Here is a 12,164-nt window from a genome sequence, read left to right as displayed (position 1 = left end):
AGAGTGCAGAAAGAAAAATGAGACAGTTGATGAAATTGAAGCAGTTACTGTGACATGTGTTTGGTTTGAAGCAGTTCTTTGACGTTTTGGTGCATTTTGATTTTTTCCCATATTTGAATGGGTATTGTTCCACTCCCACCCACCATGCAGCCCTACGAGGGGACGCGCACACGTAACCGGTGAAAGTTAGTAGCAACGACAGGACGAAGGGTGTCTAGCCAAACAGTACGTAATCGGTTTCATGAGGGAGGTCTCTATGCACGTAGGCCAATGGGCTGCTGAACATCGAGATTGGGAGCAACATGATTGGAGCCAAGTGCTGTTTACAGACGAGTCCCGATTCAGTCTGGAGTGTGACACCCGACGTGTTCTGGTATGGAGGGCCAGGGGCACTCGAAATAACCCCGCATTCGTTCGTGAAAGGTCACAATACAGACGAGCTGGTTGGATGGTAGGACGTACGGACCTGCATATCATTCGGAATGGCACTTCCGCATAGAGCTCGTCTGGTGGAGAACATGCTTGAAGCTGAAACAATACAGCGTATCGAATGGCCAGCGTGCTCTCCTGACCTGAATCCGGACGACGTATTGCTGCGCGACCAAGCCCGCCTGTTACTGTCCGAAACTTGCAGATTGGGGAATACTGTTCCACTCCTCAAGAAGTGCAAAGTCTGATCGATAACCTCATCGCATCCATGGCAAACAGGTCTGCAGCAGTCTTAGCTGTTGGATTGGATTTTGGGTTTATTGGCGCAAGCACCAATTTGGTCAAACTGCGCCAAAAGAAAAATGCCCTTTTGTCATGACAAAAACTAAAACTGTGCATGATAAAAAGCAACATGAATTGTAAAAACTATAATTTGTCATATAAACCAATGGCTTTGATGAATTTAAAAATGCGAGATGCATCGCAATGGTCAGATAAAATGTCACGAAGTGAAAGATGATTCTGACCAAAGCGGTCGTAAAATGATGACGATGATGTGAACAAGTAAAAGCATGAGCAATGGTCAATGGACTTTGACAATGAGGGCACTGCGGTTGACTCTCTCGTAGTAAAAGATATTATTGTGTGATGCGACTGTGTCATATGCGTAACCGGGCAAGCAGAACTTCCTCCTTTCGGTTAGTTCTGCAGCTCGAACGCCAAAGGCCAAGTGTAGGCATGAACTTCATTATTAGTTTGATTCTTCCAATGATCCTGCCGGAGGATTGAGAAGTGGTCACTGGCAGGTACCAAAAGGCTATTATCAATGTTAGTTGTTGTACGAGCTGCGTTGTCTGCTTTTTCGTTGCCCGGTATTCCTACATGACTTGGTACCGTGATGAATGAATGGATGAGTGTGAAAAGTGAAGGAACACAGTGCTTGCAATGCGCCGAGAGAATCGCTATAAATGATGCATCGTCGGTGGCGTTTGCGTCGTATATGACGTAGAGCCTGAAGGATTGCGTACAGTTCTGCCGAATAAATAGAAAATATATCGGGAAGTTTGAAAGATGTCTCCTCACAGCAGATGTAGGCACAACCGACATGCCCAGGGCTCTTGCAGCCATCGGTATATATGGGGAAGTACCTATTGTACCTACCCCTGTGCCTGAAGAATATCTGTCGATATATGGCATCTGCTGTGGTGGCTCTAGGGGATAATGAAAGAGAAACATCTGGCGGAGACTGCTCCCATGGTGCCAGTTGCCAAGCAACTGGGGCCACACAACTGATGTCTATTTGTATTTCTTCTACAAGTGCCCTCATACGAAGACCGTAAGATGGAACACATGAAGGTCGAGCAGCAAAAAGTCTATGAAATGATGGATTGAAAATGACACGATGAAGTGGATGACCTGGTAAAGACTTCATTTTGATATGATATTTCAAAGCAAGTTGTTGGCGTCTTGATGTCAGTGATGGCTCGTTGCATTCGACATAGAGGCTTTCCATGGGAGAAGTTCGGAAAGCTCCAGAGCAAATGCGGAGAGCGAGATGATGAATTGGGTCGAGCACACTCAGATAGCTCCGAGGTGCTGACCCGTAGTCGAGCTTTGATCGTATTACAGCTTTATATAAGTGAAGGAGCGACTTACGGTCAGCTCCCCATGATGTAGAAGAGATTACCTTCAAGAGGTTCATCGTCTTCATGCAACGAGCTCTCAACTGTGAAATAGGAGGTTTAAATGTAAGTTTCTTGTCAAATGTAATGCCGAGGAATTTTGTATTCTCTACAATAGGTATTTGACTATTATTTAAAAATAATTGTGGGTCATCATGAAGCTCACAGCGACGGTTTTGTCGGCGGAGAAAGAGAAACCGTTATCATGAGCCCACTTGCTGATATTGTTAAGTGTGGTTTGCAATTGTCTCTCGGCTGACCTCATATTCACTGATTGGTAAGATATCAACAGATCATCCACGTAAAGTGCGCCAGTGACAGACAACGGGAGTTGGTTCAACACCCCGTTGAGGCTTAAAATGAAAAGTGTTACACTTAAAATGCTACCTTGAAGTACACCTTGTTCTTGAATTTGGGGAGCTGATAATGTGCTTCCGATCCGTACCTGGAAAATGCGGCGAGCAAGAAAGTTTTTAATGAAAATGGGCAAGTTGCCCCGCAAGCCGCAATTATAGAGGTCGGAAAGAATTCCGCGCCTCCATGTACGATCGTAGGCCTTTTCTATATCGAAAAATATAGCTATCATATGCTCCCTCTTTACGAATGCTTGTCTTATTGATGTCTCAAGGCGTAATAGATTGCATGTTGTGGACCTGAACCGTCTAAAGCCGCTTTGATGTTTTGATAAAATATTGTTAACCTCAAGGTAGTGCATAAGGCGATAGTTGACCATGCGTTCCATGAGCTTACATAGACAACTGGTCAAAGCAATGGGTCGGTAACTGTTAGGTTGCTGAGGATTTTTCCAGGCTTCGGGAATGCAAGAACAATTGCTACTCGCCAGGTGTCAGAAAATGAGTGACTGACCCAGATCCGATTAAATAATATGAGTAAATCTGAGAGTGATTCAGGATGCCGAATCATGGAATAATGAATGGCATCGGGCCCTACAGCTGAGTCAGGACTTCGCTGCAAGGCCGTCGTCAGTTCATGAAGGGTGAACAATGAGTTGTACCCCTCCGGGGTAAAAGGCCGGAAGGTGTACGTTCGGCCGATGATTTAATGGGATGAAACGATGGGGGATAATTCGAGTCACTGGAGACAGTGGCGAAATGGGCGGCCATGGTATCCGCACAGTGGTCGACGTCGGGTTGCGAAAACATATCCTCCGTGATTTCTGCCTTGACCGTGAAGTCAGCACATCGGGCGGACACAAGCTTCCACCGAGGAGGTCCCTCAGGAATGCTATGGCGTCGGTCAAGGCACTTAACCACTAGAGGAGGTCTGGATCAACCGACCAGGACTAGTTGGGCAAGAGTGTGGGTGAACATAACGATAGATCTATTGCAGTGAAACTATTGTTTGGGGCATGGAAATGAGTGAAACTGCCATCATTCATGATGGCAAGGTCCATATTGTCTAACAGACGTTCAACCATTTCCCCACGAGGGGTGTTGCTGTTAGAACCCCAAATCATAGTATGTGCATTGAAGTCTCCAAGAAGAAAAAATGGTGGAGGCAATTGATCAATCAGATCTTCTAGATCTCTCTGTAAGATGGTGTCATTTGGTGGCAAATAAATGGAACAGATGGTAACTCTTAGGCCTGTAGAGATTTCCACCGCGATGGCTTGCAGGTTCGTGCGCAGCGTTAGAACGCGCGACGACACATGATGTGGAACCAGCAGAGCAACACCGCGGCAGGCTCTACTCCCGTCATCGTAGTCAATACGAAAGAGGGAATGTCGCCTGATGTTCCATGTCTCCGAGGGCTTCGTGAAAGTTTCCTGGAGTGCCACGGAAACAGGATGATAGCGATTGATCAAATCCCTGAGATCTTCATAATTGGATCTAAGACCACGAATGTTCCATTGAATTATGTTGGCCATAAATTTCAAATGGATGTAGACGGTTCAAGGTCTTTGAGCAGTTGAAGCATCTTACAGGGTTAGGTATGTATGGCCGGATATGGAGGTTATAGTAACCGATTTTGACATCTTTCGGCAATGTTGGGGATGAAAATGTCAGAATTATATTTCGTGATGGAGCTAGATTGCCATCTTTGCGGCTCATGATATGTTTGGCAGATGTTACGCCTTGAGACTCTAGCTCCTGGGTTAGTTCATCTTCATCAATGTTGATCAAGTTAGGGTCTGAGATGACGCCACGTGAATAATTCAGCGTGGGATGGATTTTGACTGTTATGGGAATGTCTCCGAGAGATGTGAGCTTTTGAATGAGTTCGGCTTGCCTGGGAGTGTTGGTTTCGATGAGAAGGTTTCCTGATTTCTCCTCTCACTGATTTTAAAGTTCCAACTGCGCCATAGAGAGCTTTATCTATCAAGAATGGTGATACTTTTGACAGCTGTTTATCGTTATCACAACTGTGCAAGAAGAAGATTGAGACAGTAGATAGATTTGAAGAAGCGGTTTCTGTGACAATTGTTTCACTAAGTGCAGTTCTTTGACGTTTTGGTGCATTTTTTGTTTTTACCATATTTGAATGGGTATTCTTCCACTCTCACCCACCACGGAGCCCTACGAGGGGACGGGCCCACGTAACCGGTGAAGGTTAGTAGCAACGTCAGGTTAGGTGAGAGCTATACACCACCGAAACAGGCGAGCAGACACATTCAAGATCCAAGATTTTTGTTAAGCAGCACCAACAAACCTCAACGACGTACGGCAGGCCCGGCCCCTCTACCTGCCCAGTAGTGTAACCCCTTCAGCCACCGAGGCGACCACAGCCGATTGACCTGGACGGGGCTAATCCAAGCCTCCCGTTTCGGCTGAATCCGAGGCCAAAGCTAGCGCATCAGGCTAACCAGGATCCCCATCTCCAGCCTTACGGGTCTCCACGCACGGCAAACACGCAGGTAAACAGCGTCCCAGATGGAGCATACGCTAGAAGCAATGCCCCATCCGGGAGGACTCCTCCCCGCCTGAGCGGGGTCCACAATGAGGGGTTGGACAAAAATGTCAAAAACATGTACTGCAAGACGTGTAGAAATAAACATGTAATTTGGGCTATTGAAGGTGAAGTATATGATCACAAAAAGCGATGACAATGACATGTGATAGATTTGGCGTTACCCAGAGTGCACCACGAGGAGGCCTATCACATTACACCCCATGCAAGAATGATACGCAAATTTCAGGAAGCCACCAGATGATGCCGATAGTACGTCACAATGACGCGAGTGTAAGAGGGGGGTATATAAGGAATGGTGGCAAAGAAGTGAAATTGTTCACAAGAGTTCTGTAAGGCGCTCAGTGCCATAAGCGAATGGTTATGACTCAGAGGACGCATGTGGATGATTTTTTACGTGGTAGAATTATCGGCTGCCTGGAATGTGGGCGTACTCAGATGGAAGTATCCGAGGAACTTGGAATTGCCCGAAGTGTCATCTCTAGGCTTCGGCAACGATTCCAAGATAACGGAAATGTCAGTAGACGTTACAGTACAGGTCGCCCCCGAGTTACAACGCTGAATGAAGACTGGTATTTGGCAGTAACTGCCAAAAGAAGCAGACGGAGCACAGCATCCGACCTGTCTCGTCAGCTATCTACGGGTACCACAGTTTCAAGGCAAACCGTGTATAGACGTTTGGGAGATATTGGTCTATATGCTCGCAGGCCTGTCAGATGTGTTCCGCTCACGGCAACTCACTGTCGGCAGCGATTAGCCTGGAATAGAGAACATGCAATGTGGACATCGTCACAGTGCGCTTGTGTGATGTTTTCCGACGAGTCCAGGTTTAGCTTGCAGTCTGATTCACGTCGGACTTTCATATGGAGAACGCCAGGTACCCGTTACCACCAAGACAACATCATTGAACGACACCGTTACGGTGGTGCAGCATTGCTCGTTTGGGGTGGAATTATACTGGGTTCCAGAACAGATCCGCATGTTCAAACCCAAACCATGAAAGCCCAAATTTATCGGGACATCGTTCTGGAACAACATGTGCGTTTGCTTAGGGGTGCCATGGGCGCAGAATTTGTGTTTATGGATGACAACGCCCGTCCTCACCGAGCAAACATCGTAAACGAATGCCTTGAATCTGAGGATATAGGAATGGCCAGCATTCTCACCTTAAGAGAGTCATAGTTACTCCCGCCGTTTACCCGCGCTTGGATGAATTTCTTCACTTTGACATTCAGAGCACTGGGCAGAAATCACATCGCGTCAACACCGCTCACCGGCCGTCGCGATGCTTTGTTTTAATTAGACAGTCGGATTCCCTCGGTCCGTGCCAGTTCTGAGTCGGCCGTTGGCCGCCCGCCGAAGCCTCGGGGGGCTCCCTCTGCGGAGAGTACCCTCCCGGCGCAGCTGCGGCATTCCACGGGATGGCACCGACGCTGGTCCGGGCTCGACTCGCATCCGCCGGAGCGGACGGTCTCGCCCAGTCCCGGTGCAGCGCCGAACCCGCTTCGGACCGCAGCCCGACGGGCCCGGCCCTCAGAGCCAATCCTTCTCCCGAAGTTACGGATCCGTCTTGCCGACTTCCCTTACCTCATTCTCACCTGACTTGAATCGGATAGAGCATGTGTAGGACATGCTTGGCCGACGAGTTGCAGCCCGTCAACCACCTCCTACATGTGTACCGGAACTTCGGAGAGCACTGCTTGCTGAGTGGAGTGATCTTCCCCAAGATCAGATCGATAATTTGATACTCAGCATGCTTATGCGTTGTACGGACTGTATTCCATCGCATGGGAGACATACAATGTACTAGTAAGTTTTTGTCAAGGAGATATTTTTTGCAATTGCTCCAGGGAGCAAAAATCGTAGTTTTGTTTCTGAATCTTTATTTGTCGGAGCTGGCATTATCCTTATTTTATGGACATGAGTGTATATAACGCATACAGAAATATAAATTTATGTATGTACACATACACATAGCATTTATGTTTGCGTAAAATTATTCCTAACGTATATGTACACAGTGGCTGCATTGCATATGACGTTCCCACGAAGTTTTAATTCAGCTTATTTTAATGGTCCCAACTACATTTAAAACTTTTCTCTGATTACAATGATTCTTTTTATTTGACTTGCAAACGGTTTCCGGGTTATTAGGCCATGGTCTAGGAGATTTTCTTCCTGACGTTTCGCCCACATCTGTGGCAGCATCATCTGAGGTTAATTCGACGTAAGTCTCCGCGGCAAGCGAGAAAGGCTTCGTACATCTACTGTCATCGACTTGTTCTCTATATGCATTTCTGAGACTTGATCGGCCGCAGAAGAACCGGATTGGTTGGCTTGTGTGGATGTGTTGTGCGCCGATTGGCTGTCGAGGTCATTTTCTCTCTGGCATTCATCGGGGGCACATCTCAACTCTCTGCGGCGCTGAAGTACCGGGACCCAAGTGGAATGCACCTTCATCGTCTCCTCCTTTCGATTCATGTTGTGGTGCTTGAATATTTCAATGGCTTCTCTATGAAGACGAGCATGGTAGTGCACCTCCGACGATATTACCTCGGTCTTTTCAAATTTAATTTTGTGGCCGGTTTCCCACATATGTTCTGCAACGGCTGAACTTTCCGTTTTACCCAGGCGGCAGCTCCTCTGGTGTTCCTTTATTCTTGTAGCAGTACTTCTTTTTGTTGTTACTATGTATACTTTTTCACACGAGTGAAAAAGAAAATCGAACAGCCATCAATCGCTACGGACCGCATTGTTATAAACATGCCCGACAGAGAACTCTCAACGGAGGAAACGTCTATCCTGAGCAAGGGGGGAAATTTCGCCATCACACCACTGGCCGTCCCAGTGGAGAACATCATTGCGAATGTGGAGGCTGCAATAAGAACGCTGCCTAAAGAAGAAGCTGAAGACATCAGAATCGAAATATCTAGAATTCTCAAAAAGACACCCAAGCCTTCCAGCAACATCATTGCAAAAGAACGACGCGCAATCAGGAAACTTAATGCAGATCCTTCGATTATCATACTACCAGCAGACAAGGGGAACGCCACAGTGGTGATGAAAACAACAGACTACAATGGAAAGATCGAGCAACTGCTTGAGCCCAACACCTACAAGAAGCTGCTTAAAGACCCGACTGCAGGACTAGTACGCCGTACTAACGACTTGATTAAAAGAAGTACTGTTACAAGAATAAAGGAACACCAGAGGAGCTGCCGCCTGGGTAAAACGGAAAGTTCAGCCGTTGCAGAACATATGTGGGAAACCGGCCACAAAATTAAATTTGAAAAGACCGAGGTAATATCGTCGGAGGTGCACTACCATGCTCGTCTTCATAGAGAAGCCATTGAAATATTCAAGCACCACAACATGAATCGAAAGGAGGAGACGATGAAGGTGCATTCCACTTGGGTCCCGGTACTTCAGCGCCGCAGAGAGTTGAGATGTGCCCCCGATGAATGCCAGAGAGAAAATGACCTCGACAGCCAATCGGCGCACAACACATCCACACAAGCCAACCAATCCGGTTCTTCTGCGGCCGATCAAGTCTCAGAAATGCATATAGAGAACAAGTCGATGACAGTAGATGTACGAAGCCTTTCTCGCTTGCCGCGGAGACTTACGTCGAATTAACCTCAGATGATGCTGCCACAGATGTGGGCGAAACGTCAGGAAGAAAATCTCCTAGACCATGGCCTAATAACCCGGAAACCGTTTGCAAGTCATTTAACGCCGGCCATGAAAGCCTCAGACGATTCTTTTTATTGTTTTTAAAAATTGTTATAGGTGGGATACATTGTTTATAACTTTTTGGTTCTTCACCGAAAAATTGATTAAAAACCTTTTTTTTTTTTTTACTGTTACAGGTGCTTTGCGGTTCTACGCAACAGGGTCCTACCAAAAAAGTTTGAGCCAGGATTTGAATTTTTGCATTAGCCAACAATCGGTCAGTAACTCCATAATGAAAGTTACCGATGCTGTAAATGACCTACTGCTTGACAAATATGTTTTGTTCCCCGCAGCATCTGAGTATTCGAACTTACGGCTCAGATTCATGCAAGAATTGGGTTTTCCTGGGGTCATAGGCGCTATAGATTGCACGCACGTAGCAATCGAGGCACCTTCATTGACTGATAGCAGATATCCTGAACATGCCTATGTGAACAGAAAATTCTATCACCCAATCAACACAGAACTGGTGAGCCATATGATTTTGAAAATTTCTTACTATAAAAATAATCACAAAACTATGTTGAAGTGATGTGGTTTAGCACAGCGTATTTTTTTTGTATTCTCACAGATATGTGATGTAGATATGAAGATCTTGCATGCAAATTCTAGATATCCTGGCTGTACGCATGACTCTTTCATTTGGAGCAATGATGTACGGAAAAGGCTAGAGGATGAACACCTTCACTCTGATCAAACCGGCATTCTTCTAGGTTTGTATTATTTTTCTTCATTATCCTCAATGATGCCACCATACCACAGCCAATATTGAGAAATACATTACTGTTCCCATTTCTGTGAATTGTAATTAAATAATTTACTTTCCAAGTGACAGCGGTAACCCCCTTGAACTTTGACTTTTGATACCAGTCTGCAATCCCCAAACTGCCGCAGAAAGGGATTATAACACCGCCCATACCTCTGCTCGGTGTATTATAGAAAGGTGCAACGGTATTTAAGCAAGGTCAGAACCATGAAGTATAAGCCAACAGCATCCAAAATCATAAATGCATGCGTGGTGTTGCACAATATGTGCATTGATGAGAAAATGGATTTTGTGTGCAACGTGCCGCTGGATGATGATGAAACCTTTACCCACCCAAGAAGTAGGGGCGCAGAAAGGTTGAGGGAATGATTCATCAAGATGAATTTCACTTAACTGAAGTGTAAGTTTCAAATATTTGCAAATGCGTCATCTGTGTATATATATAAAAGCGATCACCTATTTGTGTGCATGTACTCTGTACTAATCTAGAGTTTTAGACAGATCTTTGTCTTATTTTGCTTTTATACAAAGGCCTCGAATTGCATGATAAACTATTCAAAAGTTAGGACATTTGCCCAACAGCTATACCAAACTCTTGAATGCAAAAAAAAAATTTATAAATAAATCATGAATTGGCTTTGCGTGAGAACTTTGCTGTTTATTACAGTGGTGTCTTGTCAATCACTATGTTGATGAAAAGAGAACATTTTTATGAGACGAAATGCTTTTTTGGCCAAGATGACTAGCGGATCACACAAGATACAACCAAAAGTGGATTTTAGTCAGAGGAAGCCCCGAGTGCAAGAGAAAACATTGAGGAAATGCTTAAATTAGAAAAAAGTGTAAAAATTATGGTTTTTCAAGATTCTTCAGAAATTGTTGACCTGGGCGCTCGGCCAGTGCACCTGCCTTTGGATACAACATATTCAAAAATTAACACAAGTGCGTACACCGTTGCAAGTAGGTAGGTCCCGGTTACATTACATTGGGCTGTGAAATGCATGCTCGTCCCCAGCCGACAAAGTATGTAGTTGTAGCTTTGTATGTGGGGAATATATGATCATGTAATGATGAAATGTGCCAGATTAGGGAGAATTGATATGCATTTCCATGTAATTATTCATCGCTTATTTCCTTTCATTTGCCTCATCATTGATACAATGTGCTAATTTCCTTAATGCTTCTATTAACCCTAGTTCAACTGTATTTATAAGTTAATGGTTGATTTTCTTTGTTCATTAGGTTTGGAATTAAGATGTGAGATGTCATACAAATCTCTTCTGAATATTAATGCCCCCAGCCAATCATAATTACGACTATAGTCAGCCAAAATATGATTTTCCATTGTTTTGGTGGGATACAGTCGAGTACATTTATAACATACCCTGGATATGGCACATACGGTTTTGTATTAGCATACCTTGTATATAGTGCATGTGTGGTATAGCAGTAGTAGGTAGTGCCTCCAAAAAATGGCTTGGGGATACATGATGTTCTTAAGTCAGCCACCTCGTTGGGCAATTTGCCTGTTGTGGCGTTGTATAGTAGTATTGCATATAGCAGCATATCTTACTTATAACATACATGTTGGTCATAATTTAGGCTTTCCAAATCAGAAGCTTGCTGCTGTGTGGAGCATGGTAAATATTGCCAGAACGCTCATGATTGGCACATGTTTTTCTGGTGACAATTCATTTCCTTGCAATGTGTAATAATACACTTGAATCTGATAACCTACATCTGTACTTGGTACATTTTTCGTAGCTTGTGGGTTCAATTCTCTCACACTCAACCAACAAGATTGCCTTGCTGTTTATTAATTACTAGGGAGCTGACCCATTCCTTTGTTATTGGTTTGTAATGAAAGTAGAATCATTAGGAAATACAATATAAAGCTTGCTATGTTTTTCCTGTGCTATAGTGACGGCTAAGATTCCATAAGCAGATATATTTTTGTATTTTTCATGTATAAATGAAATAAATGGTTGTACAAAATCAATTCCGGGGGGGGGGCAAAAAATATGCCATGCTTGTAGGGACAAAGTGAATAGAAACATCACAATATTCAGTTTCTTCACCTAATTTATTGAAGAGATGAACAGTGATGGTAATGTCAATTACTAAACAAGAAGCACTTAAAGAAATTAATTACAGAATATAGAAGATTCACCAATCAAATTTCATAGGGTAGCTCCACAGTGCAAGTCAAACAATGACAAAAGAAAAGTTGAATCTGCCTGTAACACTTTAAAATCAAAGATTTGTAAAGTTTTTGAAGAAGCATTACCAGAAAATGAATCTCAAAGCACACTTAATCAATGTCAAAAATCTGAAAAGCTATAATATATTTTCACAAATAATATTGCTTTAATGGGGTTAGCCTAAGAGACATCATTCGTGAGGTTAGAAAACATTTTTTTTTTCTCAAAAAAGTTTGAGATATGTACATGAAATTTTGCATGGTAGAAGCAATAAACAAAAAATAATAATTGGAATTTGGGATGCATTTCAGTATCTAGTTGAATGATTTGAAATCGGAGCGATCCAATCTTATTTTCATGAATTTTGTGTTGCAAACTAGAATAAAAGACTAATATATACTAACGGTCAAAAAACCATTATTTTTT

The sequence above is a fragment of the Pholcus phalangioides genome, unplaced genomic scaffold, assembly GCF_987345545.1.
Source record: "Pholcus phalangioides strain wild (caught in Gottingen) unplaced genomic scaffold, Ppha-v1.0 ptg000028l_1, whole genome shotgun sequence".
Lineage (NCBI taxonomy): Eukaryota > Metazoa > Arthropoda > Arachnida > Araneae > Pholcidae > Pholcus > Pholcus phalangioides.
The sequence above is the reverse complement of the archived record's forward strand: the minus strand, read 5'-3'. Positions refer to the sequence as shown.